This window comes from Drosophila tropicalis, unplaced genomic scaffold, assembly GCF_018151085.1.
Source record: "Drosophila tropicalis isolate 14030-0801.00 unplaced genomic scaffold, ASM1815108v1 contig_899, whole genome shotgun sequence".
Classification (NCBI taxonomy): domain Eukaryota; kingdom Metazoa; phylum Arthropoda; class Insecta; order Diptera; family Drosophilidae; genus Drosophila; species Drosophila tropicalis.
Window position 1 is genome coordinate 34,623 of NW_027173397.1, and position 12,429 is coordinate 47,051.

Below are 12,429 nucleotides of genomic sequence, written 5' to 3' on the forward strand. Positions count from 1 at the left end.
TTCCCATATGATAAATGGGCAAAATAAATATTTTCAATATTGAGTAAAATTTTTTTTCATATAAATGGGATAATAAATAAATCCCATACGTTATGATATTTTTTCATATGATATGAGATGTTCATACGATATGCATATCCCATATGATATGGATGTTCCCATATGATAAATGGGCAAAATTTATATTTTTAATATTAAGTAAAATTTTTTTTCATATAAATGGGATAATAAATAAATCCCATACGTTATGATATTTTTTCATATGATATGAGATATTTATACAAAATGCATATCCCATATGATATGGAAGTTCCCATATGATATTGAAATTTTTTTCATATAAATGAGATAATAAATAAATCCCATACGTTATGATATTTTTTCATATGATATGAGATATTTATACAAAATGCATATCCCATATGATATGGATGTTCCCATATGATATTGAAATTTTTTTCATATAAATGGGATAATAAATAAATCCCATACGTTATGATATTTTTTCATATGATATGAGATGTTCATACGATATGCATTTCCCATATGATATGGATGTTCCCATATGATAAGTGGGCAAAATTTATATTTTTAATATTGAGTAAAATTTTTTTTCATATAAATGGTATAATAAATAAATCCCATACGTTATGATATTTTTTCATATGATATGAGATATTTATACAAAATGCATATCCCATATGATATTGAAATTTTTTTCATATAAATGGGATAATAAATAAATCCCATACGTTATGATATTTTTTCATATGATATGAGATATTTATACAAAATGCATATCCCATATGATATTGAAATTTTTTTCATATAAATGGGATAATAAATAAATCCCATACGTTATGATATTTTTTCATATGATATGAGATATTTATACAAAATGATATCTATGATATTGAAATTTTTTTATAAGAAATTTTGAGATATTTATACAAAATGCATATCCCATATGATATGGAAGTTCCCATATGAAGCATTATTTTTTATATTAGTAAATTTTTTTCATATAAATGGTATAATAAATAAATCCCATACGTTATGATATTTTTTCATATGATATGAGATATTTATACAAAATGCATATCCCATATGATATTGAAATTTTTTTCATATAAATGGGATAATAAATAAATCCCATACGTTATGATATTTTTTCATATGATATGAGATATTTATACAAAATGCATATCCCATATGATATGGATGTTCCCATATGATAAATGGGCAAAATTAATATCTTTTTGATAATTTTTATATGATTGTTTTTAAATGTTCATAGATATGGAAGTTCCATATGATATTTTTTTTCATATAAATGGGATAATAAATAAATCCCATACGTTATGATTTTTTTTCATATGATATGAGATATTTATACAAAATGCATATCCCTATGATATGGAAGTTCCCATATGTATTGAAATTTTTTTCATATAAATGGTATAATAAATAAATCCCATACGTTATGATATTTTTTTCATATGATATGAGATATTTATACAAAATGCATATCCCATATGATATTGAAATTTTTTTCATATAAATGGGATAATAAATAAATCCCATACGTTATGATATTTTTTCATATGATATGAGATATTTATACAAAATGCATATCCCATATGATATGGATGTTCCCATATGATAAATGGGCAAAATTAATATTTTTAATAGTGAGTACAATTTTTTTTCACTATAAATGGGATAATAAATAAATCCCATACGTTATGATATTTTTTTTCATATGATATGACGATCATTCATACAATATGCCATTTTTTAAGTCATATACTTATGGATGATCCCAATTTTTTTTAATATAATGAGGAGATAATAAATTAATAGGAAGACATTTGTAATCTCTTAAAATACATATGTTGCATCACTAAAATGATTACGATTCATTTGGCTACATTATGACGATCACAGTTGAAACCGCCATTTTCGTTCTTTTAAGTTATATACTTATAATAATTTTATTTTCCCTTTGTAATAGGGACAGTAGGAATCTCTTAAAATACATATGTTGCGTCACTAAAATGATGACGATTCATTTGGGTACATTATGACGATCACAGTTGGAACCGCCATTTTCGTTCTTTTAAGTTATATACTTATAATAATTTTATTTTCCCTTTTTAATAGGGACAGTAGGAATCTCTTAAAATACATATGTTGCGTCACTAAAATGATGACGATTCATTTGGGTACATTATGACGATCACAGTTGGAACCGCCGTTTTCGTTCTTTTTAAGTTATATACTTATAATAATTTTATTTTCCCTTTTTAATAGGGACAGTAGGAATCTCTTAAAATACATATGTTGCGTCACTAAAATGATGACGATTCATTTGGGTACATTATGACGATCACAGTTGGAACCGCCGTTTTCGTTCTTTTAAGTTATATACTTATAATAATTTTATTTTCCCTTTTTAATAGGGACAGTAGGAATCTCTTAAAATACATATGTTGCGTCACTAAAATGATGACGATTCATTTGGGTACATTATGACGATCACAGTTGGAACCGCCGTTTTCGTTCTTTTAAGTTATATACTTATAATAAATAATAATACTTATTATATGAAATACTCTCCATATAATAAAAATACATCGGCAATTTAAAAATCGAATCATCAAGCAAAGGATAAGCTTCAGTGGATCGCAGTATGGCAGCTGCTCAACCACTTACAACACCTTGCCTGTTACAAAAGTCGTTTACAATTGATTCTAGGCTTTGTCATTGTATTAAATAATGTTTTAATAAGTAACTAGCGCGGCATCAGGTGATCGAAGATCCTCCCAATTTACTATGTTACAAATAACATTGGCATCACATCCATTGTCGTTTATAAAATAAACTTTTAATGGTTTAGAAGCCATACAATGCAAATTGCCCCTTATTTATCATTGCAGTCCAGCACGGATACGACCTTAGAGGCGTTCAGGCATAATCCAACGGACGTAGCGTCATACCACTGTTCGCTCGAACAAGTATTGTGCCATTGGTCCGTACCTGCGGTTCCTCTCGTACTACGCAGGAATGCTGTCGCAACAACGTTTTGTCATTAGTAGGGTAAAACTAACCTGTCTCACGACGGTCTAAACCCAGCTCACGTTCCCTTGCATGGGTGAACAATCCAACGCTTGGTGAATTTTGCTTCACAATGATAGGAAGAGCCGACATCGAAGGATCAAAAAGCGACGTCGCTATGAACGCTTGGCCGCCACAAGCCAGTTATCCCTATGGTAACTTTTCTGACACCTCTTGTTAAAAACTCTTTAAACCAAAAGGATCGATAGGCCGAGCTTTTGCTGTCCCTGTGTGTACTGAACACCGAGATCAAGTCAGCATTTGCCCTTTTGCTCTATGTGTGGTTTCTGTCCGCACTGAGCTGGCCTTGGGACACCTCCGTTATTATTTGAGAGATGTACCGCCCCAGTCAAACTCCCTACCTGGCAATGTCCTTGAATTGGATCATACCTGAGTAATTGGAGTTATACCAAAAATTTCAAATTGAAAATACATAAATGCAATCTCTCATTAAAGAATTTGTTTGCGATTATATAACAAACTCGTGATACTTTGATCAAGAAGCTTGCATCAAAACCCAATACCATAAGATATAATAAATATATCCGTATAATGGCTAGGAAATGATACACGTTCCATTTAATCAAGTAAGTAAGGAAACAATAAGAGTAGTGGTATTTCATTGGCGATATCAAACACAAGGAATAATATCTCCCACTTATTCTACACCTCTTATGTCTCCTTACACTGCCAGATTAGAGTCAAGCTCAAAAGGGTCTTCTTTCCCCGCTAATTATTCCAAGCCCGTTCCCTTGGCTGTGGTTTCGCTAGATAGTAGATAGGGACAGTAGGAATCTCGTTAATCCATTCATGCGCGTCACTAATTAGATGACGAGGCATTTGGCTACCTTAAGAGAGTCATAGTTACTCCCGCCGTTGACCCGCGCTTACTTGAATTTCTTCACTTTGACATTCAGAGCACTGGGCAGAAATCACATTGTGTCAACACCCGCTAGGGCCATCACAATGCTTTGTTTTAATTAGACAGTCGGATTCCCCAAGTCCGTGCCAGTTCTGAATTGATTGTTAATTGATAATCGTTATAATTTAAAAGAACTAATTAAAATTAATTAGTATTCTTAAAAATTTTAGCAAGAAAGTTCCACAATTGGCTACGTAACTAACTATCCGGGGAACAAATAACTATCATAAATGATAGAAACTCTATTTACCCAGAACGAGCACATAAACCATGTTATTGTTTCCCAATCAAGCCCGACTATCTCAATCTTCAGAGCCAATCCTTATCCCGAAGTTACGGATCTAATTTGCCGACTTCCCTTACCTACATTATTCTATCGACTAGAGACTCTTCACCTTGGAGACCAGCTGCGGATATTGGTACGGCCTGTTGAGAAGTTTGCGTATCCCCACCATAAATTTTCAAGGTCCGAGGAGAAAATATCGACACAACAGTATATGTCATGCTCTTCTAGCCCATCTACCATATCTCTCTGCGAAAGACTTCCATGGTAGTACGGCTATAAAACAGAAAAGAAAACTCTTCCGATACCTCTCGACGGCTTCTTTATGGTCGTTCCTGTTGCCAGGATGAGCACGAGGCCCATATTTAATAACAAACGGATACTCAACAGGTTACGGAATTGGAACCGTATTCCCTTTCGTTCAAAATTATTCAAGTGTTTTACTTTAGATTAATTTATTTGACATATTTAAAACTTGAAAATTTTCGGCTTTCGCCTTGAACTTAGGACCGACTAACTCGTGATCAACCACTGTTCACACGAAACCCTTCTCCACTTCAGTCCTCCAAGGTCTCATTCGATTATTTGCTACTACCACCAAGATCTGTACCAATGGCGGCTCCATGCAGGCTTACGCCAAACACTTCTAAGCACACCATTGTACCTTCCTACTCACTAAAGTTTCAAAATTTATATTATAAATAATATAAATCATCTACTTTAGCGGTAATGTATAGGTATACAACTTAAGCGCCATCCATTTTAAGGGCTAGTTGCTTCGGCAGGTGAGTTGTTACACACTCCTTAGCGGATTTCGACTTCCATGATCACCGTCCTGCTGTTTTAAGCAACCAACGCCTTTCATGGTTTCTGTATGAGTTGTTAATTTGGGCACCGTAACATTACGTTTGGTTCATCCCACAGCGCCAGTTCTGCTTACCAAAAGTGGCCCACTGGGCACAATATATCATAACCTTAAACTTCATATCAAGAAAGTTAAGGTTCTTACCCATTTAAAGTTTGAGAATAGGTTAAGATCGTTTCGACCCTAAGGCCTCTAATCATTCGCTTTACCAGATAAGATTATTTTATATAACATTTAAATGCACCAGCTATCCTGAGGGAAACTTCGGAAGGAACCAGCTACTAGATGGTTCGATTGGTCTTTCGCCCCTATACTCAATTCTGACAATCGATTTGCACGTCAGAACTGTTTCGGTCTTCCATCAGGGTTTCCCCTGACTTCAACCTGATCAAGTATAGTTCACCATCTTTCGGGTCACAGCATATATGCTCAAGGTACGTTCCAGTTAGAGGTATAAATAATATAAATATCATTATACATAACTATATAGAACGCCCCGGGATTGTGTTAATTAACTATAAATAGTTAAAAACTAATCCCATTATTAGTCAAGTTAATTATGCTATTAGGTTTATATCCCAATAACTTGCACATATGTTAGACTCCTTGGTCCGTGTTTCAAGACGGGTCCCGAAGGTATCCTGAATCTTTCGCATTGTTAATCATACAAGTGCATATAATAAACACAGAAAATCAATGATAATCATGCTATTATATAATTCCGAAAAATTAACGCACTGTATTCATATAAATCTATCAACACTTTATCAAATTAATGACATTTATTCTATGTTAAAATGCAAGCAAAATAATTTAAATAAACTATAAGTCATATTTTATGATAAATTTGGTTCATGTTAATAGATTACAATGTCCTTATATGGAAAAAATGCACACTATTATTATAATATTATTGAAATATTACAACTCTAATGATGAATTTTCCATAATGGATATTCAGGTTCATCGGGCTTAACCTCTAAGCAGTTTCACGTACTATTTAACTCTCTATTCAGAGTTCTTTTCAACTTTCCCTCACGGTACTTGTTTACTATCGGTCTCATGGTTATATTTAGTTTTAGATGGAGTTTACCACCCACTTAGTGCTGCACTATCAAGCAACACGACTCTTTGGAAACACCATCTAGTAATCATTAACGTTATACGGGCCTGGCACCCTCTATGGGTAAATGGCCTCATTTAAGAAGGACTTAAATCGTTAATTTCTCATACTAGAATATTGATGCTCCATACACTGCATCTCACATTTGCCATAAAGACAAAGTGACTTAGTGCTGAACTATTTTCTTTTCGCTCGCCGCTACTAAGAAAATCCTTGTTAGTTTCTTTTCCTCCCTAATTAATATGCTTAAATTCAGGGGGTAGTCCCATATGAGTTGAGGTTGTATATACACACAAATATATTATTAAATATATTAAAACCATTGTAAATTTCTAATTTAAGTGAAGAATAATATTATGACAATTGTTTTTCATTTCATATCATTAATAAGAGGCAATTCTAGATTAAAATTTTATATTTTTTATGCTAAACATTCCTCAGTATCATTTGATTTGAAAAAGAAAATTATACATCTTCATTTTTCTCATACATATGAGAGCCAATGTGTTTCAATTATTATTAATATTATGAATATACATATATATATATATCCAATAATATACCATATGCTTTAATATTTCGTAAAATACTAAAACAACTTATTTAGCATAGTCTTACAACCCTCAACCATATGTAGTCCAAGCAGCACTCTAAAATTAATTAAAGTACCATAACAGCATGGACTGCGATATGCGTTCAAAATGTCGATGTTCATGTGTCCTGCAGTTCACACGATGACGCACAGTTTGCTGCGTTCTTCATCGACCCATGAGCCGAGTGATCCACCGCTTAGAGTGATTAATAAATTGTTTGTTTATTTCATTACGTCAATAATATTTTTATTGAAAGAAATTAAAAATACACCATTTTACTGGCATATATCAATTCCTTCAATAAAATCTTAACCCAAACGAATGCTGCGAAATGTCTTAGTTAACATAAATGATTGAATACTGGACTTGATAATTTATAAAAGATGATAAATTTTGTAAGCGATCAAATTATGTAAAACGTTAACCTTAAATGCAGGTACAACATTGTACATTTGGGATGTTGCTTTAACCATTGAATGCCCAAACCAATAATGGCCAATACAATACGCAACGCCTGTATATTATGGTACATATACACGCAAATAAATAAGATATACAAAAATCATTTTCAATCTCCGATCGGAATACATAATTTTTATTTATGGCTGGCAAAACACCATAATTTAAAGAGTTTTAGCATATTTTGCTACCGTCCGTCAATTGTTGTTTAATTTTATACTCTTTTTTTTTATCCTTGGGTAAATAGGATAGAATTTAGTTCTTATGCTCTCATCTTAAATTTCATTTTCATCTTATATATCTTATAATAATTTGGAATTTATTTATTTTAATAACGGTTGGAAAATACAATAATGATCCTTCCGCAGGTTCACCTACGGAAACCTTGTTACGACTTTTACTTCCTCTAAATAATCAAGTTCGGTCAACTTTTGCGAAACAACCGTAACACGCAAGGCGTCACAGTGATCACGTCCGGAGACCTCACTAAATAATTCAATCGGTAGTAGCGACGGGCGGTGTGCACAAAGGGCAGGGACGTAATCAATGCGAGTTAATGACTCACACTTACTAGGAATTCCAAGTTCATGTGAACAGTTTCAGTTCACAATCCCAAGCATGAAAGTGGTTCAGCGGTTTACCCGGACCTCTCGGTCTAGGAAATACACGTTGATACTTTCATTGTAGCGCGTGCAGCCCAGGACATCTAAGGGCATCACAGACCTGTTATTGCTCAATCTCATTATTGCTAGACGCAATTTGTCCATTTAAGAAGCTAGTGTCCTTATAATGGGACAAACCAACAGGTACGGCTCCACTTATATAAACACATTCAAACACAATAAACATTTTACTGCTACCATGAATGAAGGCAATATAAGCTTCAACACCATAATCCTGAAGATATCTATTTAATATATTTGAGTCTCGTTCGTTATCGGAATTAACCAGACAAATCACTCCACGAACTAAGAACGGCCATGCACCACCACCCATAGATTCGAGAAAGAGCTATCAATCTGTCTTACACACTTATGTTCGGACCTGGTAAGTTTTCCCGTGTTGAGTCAAATTAAGCCGCAGGCTCCACTCCTGGTGGTGCCCTTCCGTCAATTCCTTTAAGTTTCAGCTTTGCAACCATACTTCCCCCGGAGCCCAAAAGCTTTGGTTTCCCGGGAAGCGACTGAGAGAGCCATAAAAGTAGCTACACCCAATTGCTAGCTGGCATCGTTTATGGTTAGAACTAGGGCGGTATCTGATCGCCTTCGAACCTCTAACTTTCGTTCTTGATTAATGAAAACATCTTTGGCAAATGCTTTCGCTTAAGTTAGTCTTACGACGGTCCAAGAATTTCACCTCTCGCGTCGTAATACTAATGCCCCCAAACTGCTTCTATTAATCATTACCTCTTGATCTGAAAACCAATGAAAGCAGAACAGAGGTCTTATTTCATTATCCCATGCACAGAATATTCAGGCATTTGAAGCCTGCTTTAAGCACTCTAATTTGTTCAAAGTAATTGTACCGGCCCACAAAAACACTCGATGAAGAGCACTAATGTAGGTTTTTAAATAGGAGGAATATATAAAAAGTACAAGTACTTAATTACATATAAGAACTCCACCGATAATACGCTTACATACATAAAGGTATAGTACTAACTACAAATGTATGTTGTACTACCCGTATGAAGCACAAGTTCAACTACGAACGTTTTAACCGCAACAACTTTAATATACGCTATTGGAGCTGGAATTACCGCGGCTGCTGGCACCAGACTTGCCCTCCAATTGGTCCTTGTTAAAGGATTTAAAGTGTACTCATTCCAATTACAGGGCCTCGGATATGAGTCCTGTATTGTTATTTTTCGTCACTACCTCCCCGAGCTGGGAGTGGGTAATTTACGCGCCTGCTGCCTTCCTTAGATGTGGTAGCCGTTTCTCAGGCTCCCTCTCCGGAACCGAACCCTGATTCCCCGTTACCCGTTGCAACCATGGTAGTCCTAGATACTACCATCAAAAGTTGATAGGGCAGACATTTGAAAGATCTGTCGTCGGTACAAGACCATACGATCTGCATGTTATCTAGAGTTCAACCAATATAACGATCAATTGATCGCTTGGTTTTAGTCTAATAAAGCACACGTCCCAAAAGGTCCGTGTTTTAATTGCATGTATTAGCTCTAGAATTACCACAGTTATCCAAGTAACTGTTAACGATCTAAGGAACCATAACTGATATAATGAGCCTTTTGCGGTTTCACTTTTAATTCGTGTGTACTTAGACATGCATGGCTTAATCTTTGAGACAAGCATATAACTACTGGCAGGATCAACCAGAATAATGTTATTATTTAATGTGTTGTTAAAAACATGAATATATGAATTTAGACAAACGCATATTTTAAAATATTTAAAGATACTTGACAATATTATATATTTTTCAATAAAATAAAATATATTATTTGTGGTAACATTTTACGAATACGGCCAAAATTTAATAGCGTTCATTTTCGTTTTTCATTAATTGTATAAATTTTCAATAATAATGATCAAAAATATCTTTATTTTTACACTTACAAAATATATAATCACATTTGCTTTAATTTTGTTTATTTTCAAATAAAATAAACATTTGTATTTTGATATTAAATTTAAAATTTAAATAGAAATTGATATTTAATGTGTGATTTTATATATTAAGTAAAACCATCACTCAAATTTAATGTGACGAATGTTTTTTAATTATAAGGAAAAGTTAATTCAATAAAAATGACTTGATTTTAATAAAAAAAAATAATAATTTTGCTCTATATAAAAGATCAATTAGTTAATTTGCGAACATAACAAGATTTATGACGCAATTCTCATATTTACCTTTTTATATAAAAAGGTTAAAGATTATGAACAATTAAACTAAGAACTAATTTAATGCTCATAATCTTTATTTTGTATTAACGATAAATCCAAATATAACCAGTGAATAAACTTCAGCAGAGAGAACGCTCCTAAGACCGTTTCATCATACACCTTGGAATACCTTGGTAGGCTTTTTCATTATCTTTTTATTTGATATATTAAATTTGAAGTAGAGCATAACCTTCAATTAGTCTGAACAACCACTGTTCATCATGAGTAGGTTTTGTGACACGCTTTCTCGAAATCGCCCATTTATGTTTGAAGGTACCACTCAACAATAATTTTTCATATGTATTTTTATAAATACCATTAAACTTCATTATAATATATAAATAAATTGACATTGCCGATTATAAATGCATAAGACATATGTATTTGAGAACTGTACCGATATTACATATGACTGACCATGCTCGACATCACACCACCTAAGTAGGTTTTGTGCCACGCTTTCTCGAAATCGCCCATTTATGTTTGAAGGTACCACTCAACAATAATTTTTCATATGTATTTTTATAAATACCATTAAACTTCATTATAATATATAAATAAATTGACATTGCCGATTATAAATGCATAAGACATATGTATTTGAGAACTGTACCGATATTACATATGACTGACCATGCTCGACATCACACCACCTAAGTAGGTTTTGTGCCACGCTTTCTCGAAATCGCCCATTTATGTTTGAAGGTACCACTCAACAATAATTTTTCATATGTATTTTTATAAATACCATTAAACTTCATTATAATATATAAATAAACTGACATTGCCGATTATAAATGCATAAGACATATGTATTTGAGAACTGTACCGATATTACATATGACTGACCATGCTCGACATCACACCACCTAAGTAGGTTTTGTGCCACGCTTTCTCGAAATCGCCCATTTATGTTTGAAGGTACCACTCAACAATAATTTTTCATGTGTATTTTTATAAATACCATTAAACTTCATTATAATATATAAATAAATTGACATTGCCGATTATAAATGCATAAGACATATGTATTTGAGAACTGTACCGATATTACATATGACTGACCATGCTCGACATCACACCACCTAAGTAGGTTTTGTGCCACGCTTTCTCGAAATCGCCCATTTATGTTTGAAGGTACCACTCAACAATAATTTTTCATATGTATTTTTATAAATACCATTAAACTTCAATATAATATATAAATAAACTGACATTGCCGATTATAAATGCATAAGACATATGTATTTGAGAACTGTACCGATATTACATATGACTGACCATGCTCGACATCACACCACCTAAGTAGGTTTTGTGCCACGCTTTCTCGAAATCGCCCATTTATGTTTGAAGGTACCACTCAACAATAATTTTTCATATGTATTTTTATAAATACCATTAAACTTCATTATAATATATAAATAAATTGACATTGCCGATTATAAATGCATAAGACATATGTATTTGAGAACTGTACCGATATTACATATGACTGACCATGCTCGACATCACACCACCTAAGTAGGTTTTGTGCCACGCATTCTCGAAATCGCCCATTTATGTGTGAAGGTACCGCTCAATAATAAATTAACATTTTTTTTTATAAATATGTTTTTATACGATATGCATATCCCATATGATATGGATGATCCCATATGATAAATGGGCAAAATTTATATTTTTAATATTGAGTAAAATTTTTTTTCATATAAATGGGATAATAAATAAGCCCCATACGTTATGATATTTTTTCATATGATATGAGATATTTATACGATATGCATATCCCATATGATATGGATGTTCCCATATGATAAATGGGCAAAATAAATATTTTCAATACTGAGTAAAATTTTTTTCATATAAATGGGATAATAAATAAATCCCATACGTTATGATATTTTTTCATATGATATGAGATGTTCATACGATATGCATATCCCATATGATATGGATGTTCCCATATGATAAATGGGCAAAATTTATATTTTTAATATTAAGTAAAATTTTTTTTCATATAAATGGGATAATAAATAAATCCCATACGTTATGATATTTTTTCATATGATATGAGATATTTATACAAAATGCATATCCCATATGATATGGAAGTTCCCATATGATATTGAAATTTTTTTCATATAAATGAGATAATAAA

At 32.7% G+C, this 12,429-nt stretch overlaps 3 non-coding genes across 3 annotated transcripts; all 3 read right to left on the minus strand.

The window, feature by feature from the left end:
• Positions 1-2,651: 2,651 nt before the first annotated feature.
• On the minus strand, positions 2,652-6,593 carry LOC137586076 (large subunit ribosomal RNA). The gene has a single exon (XR_011033683.1). It is a non-coding gene; the product is annotated as a large subunit ribosomal RNA (ribosomal RNA).
• A 335-nt stretch (positions 6,594-6,928) lies between these two features.
• Positions 6,929-7,107, minus strand: LOC137586080 (5.8S ribosomal RNA). The gene has a single exon (XR_011033685.1). It is a non-coding gene; the product is annotated as a 5.8S ribosomal RNA (ribosomal RNA).
• Positions 7,108-7,713: 606 nt separating this feature from the next.
• Positions 7,714-9,704, minus strand: LOC137586075 (small subunit ribosomal RNA). Its single transcript, XR_011033682.1, has one exon. It is a non-coding gene; the product is annotated as a small subunit ribosomal RNA (ribosomal RNA).
• Between the last annotated feature and the right edge of the window lie 2,725 nt (positions 9,705-12,429).